This window comes from Aspergillus pseudoviridinutans (genome assembly GCF_018340605.1).
Source record: "Aspergillus pseudoviridinutans IFM 55266 DNA, scaffold_5, whole genome shotgun sequence".
Taxonomy (NCBI): domain Eukaryota; kingdom Fungi; phylum Ascomycota; class Eurotiomycetes; order Eurotiales; family Aspergillaceae; genus Aspergillus; species Aspergillus pseudoviridinutans.
This window is the reverse complement of record NW_025091285.1, coordinates 3,981,064-3,992,125: the sequence shown is the minus strand read 5'-3', so window position 1 is coordinate 3,992,125 and position 11,062 is coordinate 3,981,064.

Sequence of the window (11,062 nt, the reverse complement as noted above, 5' to 3'; positions counted from 1 at the left end):
AGGATCTGTTATATACTTCTAATGGGCTGGGGTAGTGAGAGCATAGGCTATACTACTCTAGATGAGACTATATAGTGTGCGATTGCTCACCTAGTAAAGGAAATCTGTTAGTTTGGGGTTGTCCACTAGGATCTTTGCCTAGAAAATATCTTATAGAATGCTAAGCTCCAGTAAGCTCTTATTATTAATTTTTATCTATACACCTTGGATTGTCCACTACTGGATAGATAGCTAGGTGCACTTAAATAATTATAGTGTGGTTATAAAGAATATTACTTAAAGTAGGTATGTATGGTATGAGATAGGCTACTAGAGATGGGCCTAAAGCATTAGAGTAATGCTGAAAGTTAACCTCCTCTATGCATAGCCTACTCTATGTAACCTAGCTATTTATCTACTAAGTGCTAGCTTATAGTGAGGATATTAGCCATGGAGCTTAATGAGGTTGAATAGCCTACCTGCTAACCCTTTGAAGTGGTTCCTCCAAAAGCCTATATATCTATTCTTATCTTAGCAGACTATTTATAGGGTGCTACTCCCATAGCCCTATACATAAGTTCTAGACTAACAGCATATATTATCATGCTCTTGGAGAGCCATATGCTGGGTAAAGATATTTTCTTATATTAATCTATACTTATTTAGCTATCTACAAGGGCTTAGGGTCTGTGTTTTATCATTTATATTTAGCTAGCATTCCCAGTGATTTATTATTCACTGGATAAATGTTAATGGTATGGGATACCAGCGAAATGCACTATAAATAGCTAGAATATATAAGGAAATGCAGAGTCCAAAAATGGTTATTTAATAATATAGGTGACCCTGCTGCTGTCCTTAGCTGCTGTATAGATATAATAGAATATATATTTACTCCTTCTTAAGATTATAAGACTGCTCCATCCCTTATCTACTAATAAGCTAAGGCATTGAGTAAGTGCATTGCCTGATAGTTAGTAGATATAAGCCACCTTTTTATAATCTTTGAGGGTTAACTTAATGAGTTGCCCTTCTCCATCTATGGTAACAACCTTCTGAATTGCCTGATGGTTATATAAATTTCCTAGGATCTTATATAGTGGTTCTAGCATTTAGTAATCTTAATGTAAGCAGTTCACTTGACTAGACCCCTTAATGATGGCTTAGAATAGTGAATATAGCCCTACCTAATATATACCACTGTTGCTAATAAATTAAAGGTCTACTATTAGTCCTTAATAACTTTCCTGTATAATTAGTTTTACTTAAATATGTTGACTCCCAGTATCAATTCTGATATTATCTAAACTGAAGGTGGCTTATATAGGAAGCCTGCATTTATAATTAAAGGATACTGTAGGAGTCTATTTAAAACCTATATCCTCTATCTACTTAAAACTGAATAATCTATTAAGGGGTATTTAAGTCTTATCTATGATGTATGAGTGTCTGTGGCCATTTTTATTATATATCTAACCAGGAATAATATGTAACTGGCATGCTTGCTCTAGCTAGTCTAATACTTCTTAAAGAATGTTGAGATAGAAATAAATCCCCCAGACTGATACTGCTGTGAATAATGTGACTGATACTTATAGGTTAAGGTTTACTATAAAGAGGAACTATGTGGTGTAGTAGACTAATATAGGATCTAACAGACTGATCAGCTGCTGTGGACCACCCAACAAGGGTGCATTATTTTAAGAGTAATATTTCCTGAAGAGGGATTCTGTATTACTATAGGAATTACTAGTAAGGAGCTTGTAGATAAATAGTAATCTGGTATAGGTTAGGTTTATTAGATAATCTAGGCAAAGTAAAGAGAGATTCTAAACTAGGAATATAATAGTCTTAGCTAGAACAGGGAGATAGTAATGGTTATTATAGCTAGAACTATCGCAGTTTGTGCAGTGATATATTTTAGTCAAGGTCTCTATAGTGTCTTGGTAGCTGAACCAGGCATTATAGAAAGTTATGTTTATACTAAGGCCTATACTGTCCTGCATCCTGAAGAGTTTAGGAAACTATATAATAGCAGAATTAAGAAAGCCTTTGCTGTATTATCTATAACTATATCTAGCCTAGCCTATATAATTAATATTCTTAGTAAAGTCTGCTAATTCTACATTAGTAACATCTTTGAAAATTTATACAGTATTTCTAATAAAGAAGCTAACTGTTTTGACTGTATCTAGTATAATATATCCTAAGGTCCTGAAGGTCATGGAAATACATTTCTCCCAGGGAACTTAGCTGGTGAGAATAAGTTAATATTAGTTCTTATAATTAACCATTATGTTATCCACATAGCCTATCTAATATGTGCTGTTTTTGACTGTGACACCTGAAGTTCCTTCTATCTTATAGATAATATAGATTTAGACACGCTGATTGTGGGCTGTGCTCTTAAATAATAGTTCTCTGTTAGAAGTACTAATCTCAACTTCTAGCCCTAGAAACTAATAACTAAATACTATGATCTAACCACAAGCTGCACTACTGCATAGAGTGATTGATATAAGTAAACCTATTAATATATGACTGATTGCTACTAATACTTTTGCAATGTCCTTATATTCACCTGCATTACTTCTATATTAAGGGGAAAAGTATATAAACTAGTTAGTAATATATATAAAGGGTGTTGGATGAAGGATTCCTAAGTATAACTCCACTAAGTTCTTCCACTGTATGGCTAATGGATGTAACTTATCTAGTGTACTAAAAGCAGCTCTAAGTTCTATTAAAACTAATGCTGCTGTGTCTGGAGAATGTAGCTCTATAAGGTATCTACATAGAGCTAAGCATTCTAGTCTATGGTTGGTTTGGGCTAGGTTGTGAATGATATGCTTTACACCAAATCTAAACTAGACTATATTTCCCACACTGGAACAGCTGGGTAGCTTTTGAAGTGCATCTATAAGATATAATGCACCCTAGGTTGATATTATAAAATATAATAAGAGCTGTAGCCCTACTAGGACTATGAAATAATTAATACCACCAGTTGCAAGATGATCTAATATAGCTATAGGTATAGAGATCATGGCATTGGCTAGCTGGATATAGTTAACAGAGCCTTATTATGCGAATAACAACTGGCCTTGTATGCTAGATAGATTACCTATTATAATTATATTATATCTGAGTATATAGTATGAGCTGATCTTAGAATATAGGATAGGAGCAGAGTTCTAAAACCTATAAAAAAGCATATAAGGGGGAGGTAAATTTATAACCAAAGATAGTTCAGAAAGCTCTAGCTTATTTTTAGGCTGTAGTGTAAGACTAATAATATTTAACTATTTATAAATAAGGCTGAGTTAAGTGGTATTAGTTAACTAACTAGTTAGATACTGCTGAATTAATTAGTGAGATAATCTGAGGGGTGTATAAGTCACATTCTTTATTTTAACCTATCATATTCTTCATTTTGACCTATCACATTCTTTATTTTGATCTGATTTGGTTGACTAACTGCCTAGCATAGCTGTGTAACAGTCCTTATTACTATAAACTCACAGGCGGACTTCAGAAGGAGATAAGGTACTGACTTAAGAGCACTAGGCATATGATATATAAGTGATAAGGGACAGCATGGCACTCTAAGATACTGCATGAGTGATATCCTTTAATATAATTTTATATTTGTGTATTAGCAGCTAATGATTATTGTCTATAGGACCCTTATTTATTGCTTTTTTTTAATCTTGATCCTAAGCTATAATATTAGAAGCTAACTTACCTAGGTAATATAACCTGCATTACTTATTCTATTTACTTACTAAAGAGTCTTAGTTAGATATAAGTATAAAGTATTACAGAAGCAAGAGTAGATAATCATTTTAGAGTTAACTATATTTAGGTTTGCTGTTATAACTCTATCTTACTTAATGACTCTTAATTATAAGATGAATTTATAGTGCTTAAATATAATAGACCTTACAGTCTTAATAATAGATAAGGCTTTACTAAGTAGTCTTAAAGACCTTTACAGTATTAAATTCTTATAGTTAATTTTCAGCTGTGGCTTAAGGATTAACTATAACTCTATTTTCTTATATTATAGCCTGTCTAATAATCTCCTTGTATAAAACTAGTGCTAATTAGAGGCTTATATTACCTAGAAAGACTATAATAGCCTAATATACACATAGCCACTCTGATGAGCTTCTATAAGGCTTTAGATATTGCTTAATAGTACTAATATCTTAAAACTTTTTCTATTATAATAAAATAGTAATATATCTAGTAGAGTATCTAAACACTGCAAAGGGAGAGAGAATAAGACTTCTAAGTAAACTAGCCAAGCTCTCCTATAACTGGGTCAACATCACTATGCAGTGGAGTTTCTGCATATTATAATTAATTATTATTAAGAAAGCCCCTTATAGTCTCTAGCTTATGTACATGCTTAGCACTAGACTATTTATTTATTTGCTGTTCTCCCTTATACTAATACTCTAGTCACCATGCCAGTGGCTATATTAGCTGTTGCACCTACTAATTTTTGAATTAGGTTTCATTAACTACAGCATAGTGGAGGTATAGTTTGAGAAAGATGCCAGTAGCCACTGCCTAATATAGAAGGAGAAAAGGCATGTATTAAATTATATGACTGCTTGCCTAATTAGGAAGAATATAAATTAGTGTAGTACTATCACTCTTGGCAGAATATTTAGTTATTTGAATAGTATTAAATTCCACCGCTATTGAAAGAGATAAATAGTAGCTAGGTAGTTATTTATTTAGAAGAACCAGACCTTCATTGATTTTTAATTAGCCATATAAATTACTAGTGATCTATGAACTGTACTAGCTTAGTAAATTTAACAGTATATAATGATGGTTTGGCTTTCCTTCACTGCCTGCCTGTGTTCTGCCCTCAGAGCTGCTGGTGAATGATAAGGCTAGAGAACTCTATGATGATTCCTATAATAATTATATCATTAACTTTCCTGAGTGTGTTAATGGATTTAGAAAAGGGAGGATATTATATAATGATAAGAGGGTATTTCCACCATGGTCTGTGTTTTGGCCTTTGTTAAATATAGATATAATATTAAAAGAACATGACTATGAGCCAAAGGAGTGAAAGTAGCTAGACTAAGGGGAGAGCCTGTGCTATTATTAAATAATTATATAAATTAGGTTTTGATAAGTATCTCAAGATCAAGTGGAAGGAAGGAGGGTTGATAGTTAGTAGGCAAATACACTGAATATACTTGTTAGCCTTATTTGGCTGACTGGCTTTAGCTTAGGTGCTATTAAGTTTAGTACCTCTTATTAGTGTACTTACAGCCTTGCAACCTGATTAGTTGCCTTATAGTGTAGTTTAGTTAAATAGTATACTTAGAGGGATGATGTGCTCTATTCAGGGAAGTGTGTAGTAATCTCTACCTATAATATTCCCTCTCTTTCTTTTAGTTAAACTAACAGTGCATTTTTATCTAAGGTATATGGCCTTTATTTCCCTGATGTATTAATCACAGGGGTCTAAGGTAGCAGTGAACTAGCATTAGGAATAAATATAAAATAATATACTGGTTTCTGTCCACTGGATTCTACTATAAGGATAGCTCTTCTATAGACCTTGTAGATAGCATGGGAACAACCACATGAAATAGGGTTGGAACTGTTAAGTAAATGGTGAAGAGACTTAGCTATAGAAGGTTTTAGTTTCTTCTTTAGGCACTATCTAGTTACATCAGGAATAGATAATTTAGGATGCTAGTGGTCATTACTATTATAACTAGATTAAAGCCGCTTCCTGCAAGTTACTGTAGTGACCCTTGTGGTCACCCTGGTAGCTTTTTCTTATGCCTATGGAGGTGCTAGTACAACTACAGTAATTAATAGGTAAGATTCTAATCTTTTAATGCTTAGCATAGTTAAGCTAGCAGAGTATTCTAGGTAAGTATATATATTTAACTAATAAGGTCTGCAAGACTGGGTAGACTTACCCTTAGCCACCTCAGGAGTTTTGGTTTTATCTAGAGTATTAATTATAGTTAAGCATAAATCTCTATCCTAATCCAGGTTATAAGATAGCTCATGTATAGCATTATTAACCAGCTCTTAGTGAGTATCACAGCACACTAAAAGGCTATTAGATGCATTATTAGCTAACTTAGATATAGCTACAGGTGGTATAGAGTGGTGAGGAGTTACTATATCTATAGTATTATAAATACTACTAGACAGAGCATTTCCTTGCTCAAGTTTGTTTGTTATAGGTAATATCAGAGTTATAGACTCTTTAAATACTAGTGCCTCTAATAATAATAGTAAGCTATTTATAAGCTTTAACAGAGCTTCAAGAGCTGCTAATATATCTATTATTACTATTATCTTATTTCCTATAATTAATTATAGCTGAGATACAGCTCTACTATAGAAATTTATTATCTTAATATTAAATACATTCTATAGCTTTATAATACCAGCAGAGGATCATTCATGCATTAGGGGTAGAAGAGTGTCTGATATATCTGCTAGTGTTTAGATGAAGACAGACTCAGTGGGAAAGAAAGAATACTAAAAGGGCTCTAGAACAGGGGCTAGAGCTAGCTAGTTTCCACTGGTAAAGGCTAATATACTTTAAGGCTACTTACAGTTAGGGCTATAGTAGAACTCTATTTAATTAAGATTCACTTATATATCTCTAAAAGCTCCCAGGCTCACAGCGGCTGCAAGATCCAATAGTTAGGACAGTTATAGAAGAGAATTAAGGGGAGAAGATCAGATAATATATTCACTAGTTGCTCTGGGCAAAGCCAAAGGGTTAATAGTATTTATAAGATAAGGTATTCCTAATGGATCATAATACAGTGCAGCTGTGGATAAACTCCACTAACTACTTATCATCTTTAGGCAGTATATCAAGTGAATCACTAAACCACCTTAGCAAAAAGAACAAAAAGTGTCCACTATAGGAGTCCCTAATTACTTAATTATAATTTAATTATATAATGCTATAGATTTGGTATAGTCTAGGAAATAATTCAGAATAAGGCAAAGATAAGCCTAAAAAAGTTCCCTTATTAGCTATAACAGTACTTAGTCCACAGCGAAACTTCAACCCTGAGCCTATAGTTAATTAAAAGGCATCAGCTCAGCTGCAGCTATCTATAAGGCATTTTTATAATTAGCTATAGGTTTAAAAGCAAACTACTGGCATTATAACTTAGTATAATATATATATTTAGTAATGGGCCTGTTTGAGTAGAGATACTTTAGCTTAAGTATTACATTGCATTTATAAACTAATATAAGGCATTTTGGGGGCTAGTGCAAGCCATCCTAGAGCATAGAGTTAGGATTGGTTCCACTTCGCCCTCTACTTTTTCCCATCATTTTCTGTCTACTGCGTGAGGATGAGGAAGGCAAATACATCCAGACTATTAGGTACATAAGATATAAAAGTATTATAACTCAGGACATCCATTCTAATGTATAGAGTAGAAAATCCAAGAGAAGACACCCTTTAACTAAATACAGTAGGATAAAATAATTTACCTATCAGATTAATAGGCTGACAAGATAATCTATCCTTAGTCTCCTTTAAAACAGGCAGCTCCATCTAATTTTATGAGTGGAGAAGGGGGGCTGTGTCACAGATGCTGAGTTTTTAGCTAACCATGGGACATGTCAGCTGACTAGGGGATATTATTGCTGCCTGGACTTCCCAGGGAAATAAAACTGCTGGGGAAAAAGAGTATTATTATTAAGTAACACACTACAAGTTTATATAGATTAAGAAGACAGCAAGACAGGCAGTAGCAGACAGCAGATCCTATTCAGGGTTAGTACATAGCACTAAACCTAATACAGGGAAGCTAAACCGCAAACAAGAAACACTATACAGGATACGGCGCGGCACACACGGGCGCCAAACCCAAAAGAGGGGGCGGCCGAAAAGGGCGTCGAGTCAGCAAATCGCATTTCTACTAGTTATATATACTAAGTAGATTTAACTATAAGATATATTATTAGCTAGGGAAGCTAGCTATCTATCTAGATATCCTCTTATATAGGGAGCAAGATATGCTATAGGATGCTAATAATAATAGACTTAAGGTATATGATTACTGCTTAGTACTGCTTAAGGTTATTACTAGCTAGGTATATATATAAGTATTTTATAACTATAAAGTAGTATCTAACTTAGATATAAGGTTACTAAATAAATATAGTAATTAATATAATAATCTAAGTTATTATATAATCTTATATATAATATCTATAGATAAAATACTCTTACTACTAGAAGAATACTAGAGAGAAGCCTAGCTAGATAATACTAGTTTAAATAATATATAATAAGCTATAGGGGAAGGAGCTATATAATTCCTAAAGGAACTATAGATATAGGTATTAATTATTAAGTACTTAGTATTACTAGATAGCTACCTGCTATACTAAGGCTATAAATAGGTCCCTAACTCTAAGCCTCTATAAATAAGGATCTTATAAGAGACCTATAACTTAGTATTAACTAACCACCCTAGAAAGAATATACTATATATAATAATTACCTAGAACTTCTACTAGCTAGAATTTTTAATAGATATTTAATAGTTTATACAGAACTATAATAAGTATAGTACTAACTATATATAGTATAAATAGCATTAGGGACTACTAAAGCTACTACTAATCCTAGACTATAAGTAGTATAAGATTACTATTAATTTTATTATAAAGCTACCCACCTCTAATAGCTATAGGGATATTATAGTAATTAGTAATAGGCTTAGAAAAGATATAATCTTAGTACCTTATAAGTAAATAGACTCTAAGATAATAGTATAGCTACTAATTAATTAGTTTATTAGATACTATAGCATTCCTAGTATAATCACATCAGATTATAATCTATAATTTATTAGCTAGTTCTAGGAGTACTTTTATAATTAGTTAGGAATTAAATAATAGCTTTTAATAGTCTTCTATCTATAAACTAATAGGTAGATTAAATAAATAAATACTATATTAGAAGCCTACCTACAAAACTTCTATAACTATACTTAAACTAATTAGAAGTTACTACTACTAATAGCCTAGCTAGTAATTAATAGCTAGGATGCTATAAGTACTAGGATTAGTCTATTCTTCCTAGACTATAGATATAATATTAAGCTACTAGAGATTAAAGTATTAGATTATAAGACTACTACTATTAGTATAGCTTACTTACTAAAGGATAGGGCTAATAATATTATTATTAAGATATAGAGAGCTATAGAGATAGCTTAGTTAGAACTTACTACAGCCTAGTAGTAGTAGAAGGAGTATTTAAACTACTCCTATTTAGTAAGCCTACACTATACTATTAAGTTAAAGGTATAGTTAGATTTATAGAATATTTATATAGACTATCCTAGCTATAAGCTTAATATATAATATATAAAGTTTATAGTGCTTAAGGCTATTAGATTATATACCTACTAACTAGATATACTACTAGGTATATATAATATATTCTATATTAGCCTTTTGCGCCCTGCTGTAAGTAACCTATTTCTAAGCTAGTTAAATAATAACTATTAACTATCTCTAAAACTAGTTAATAGTAAGGCTAAGTACATAGTTAAGGAGATCTTAAAGAAATATAAGAAGTAAGTTAGCTAAGGCTGCTATATAGAGTACTTAGTTAAGTAGGTAGGCTATAAATACCCTATATAGGAGCTAGCTACCAACCTTACTAATATAGTAGTACTTAATGTATAGGAGAGCCACTAGCTCTAGTTAGAAGGGGGGAGTAATATAGCAGGCAGGGCCTACTGAATACTTAAGCTTATTAAGTACTTATAATCTGCCTTAGGCACTAACAAGGTCTTATCCAGAGCAGACACCAGCTTAGTCACATGACCCTATACTAATTAATATACTAACCAACTCTATTACATAACCTTATCTCCTATTCATACCTATCTTTTATATTTAGCTACTGTAGCCCTAGTTAGAACTCCTTAGCAATTTCTTACTGTCCAAACCTAGGTTATAGGTTGACTGGCTTCTAGCCCGTGACAAAGAGGACTTTATCTACTTTATTTATAAGTTTTTCTTTATTAATCTAAATATATATATCCAGCTGTATAAGGAATAATTATAACCTAGTCTAAGTAGTAAGTACTATTAAATAGTTTAGGTAGTCTAATCTTAATAGACTTAGCTGTAAGTTAACTATTTAGGTTTTTATTCTACTACTCTAACTAATAAATATACTCCTAGAGCTAGCTAAGTATAGCTATTACTTTATCCTTAGTAATATATATCTACTAAGGTTATATAATTATAGCTAGTTACTACAGCATTCCTGCCTAACTAATATTTAAGCTAGTAGGGGTCTGCAGTGCATTTCCTGCTATAATATTTAATATTAAGAGTTAATTAAACTTCCTAAAGTAATTTATACTATGGTATTTAATTTATCACACCCTAGGATCTATCTCTACTATTCTCTGCTAGTTAACTACTTTAGGAATAGGGTAGTATAGTCTCTAGACTATACTCTATACTTACTTAAGGACTACTAACTAGGTAGCCTAATAATATACTAATATAATAACCTCTTTAGGGGTTAAGGATAATCTATAAGTAATATAAGAATAATAATAGTAAAGATAGAAGCAAGGCCTATTAAGTATATATACTTAATAGTAGAGAGTAACTAATAAATTAGACTAGTAATCTAATACTTAAGTAAGATATTAATATTAAATATAAAGAACTAAACTAAGAACTCTAGATATATTAGTAATAACTATCCTTATATAGTCCCTCTATTCTAGTCTATACCTTAAGGCTATTATAAGGTCCTATTATAGACTATTTACCTAAGGTCTATAGTGCTTTTATATAATTATAGTCCCTTATAGACTATTACTATTCCTTAGTATCAGGGACTATTTAGTTATATGACTTAACTACTCCCTGATCTTATATTAAGGCTATGCTGCCTTTCTTATAAGCCTCATCTAACTATTCCTTGTTAACTGCAGTCATCTCGTAACAGCCATCTGCAGGTGTGCCATAACAATAATGAAGAAGTTGCGGACGCCATCTCAAAATGATCTGA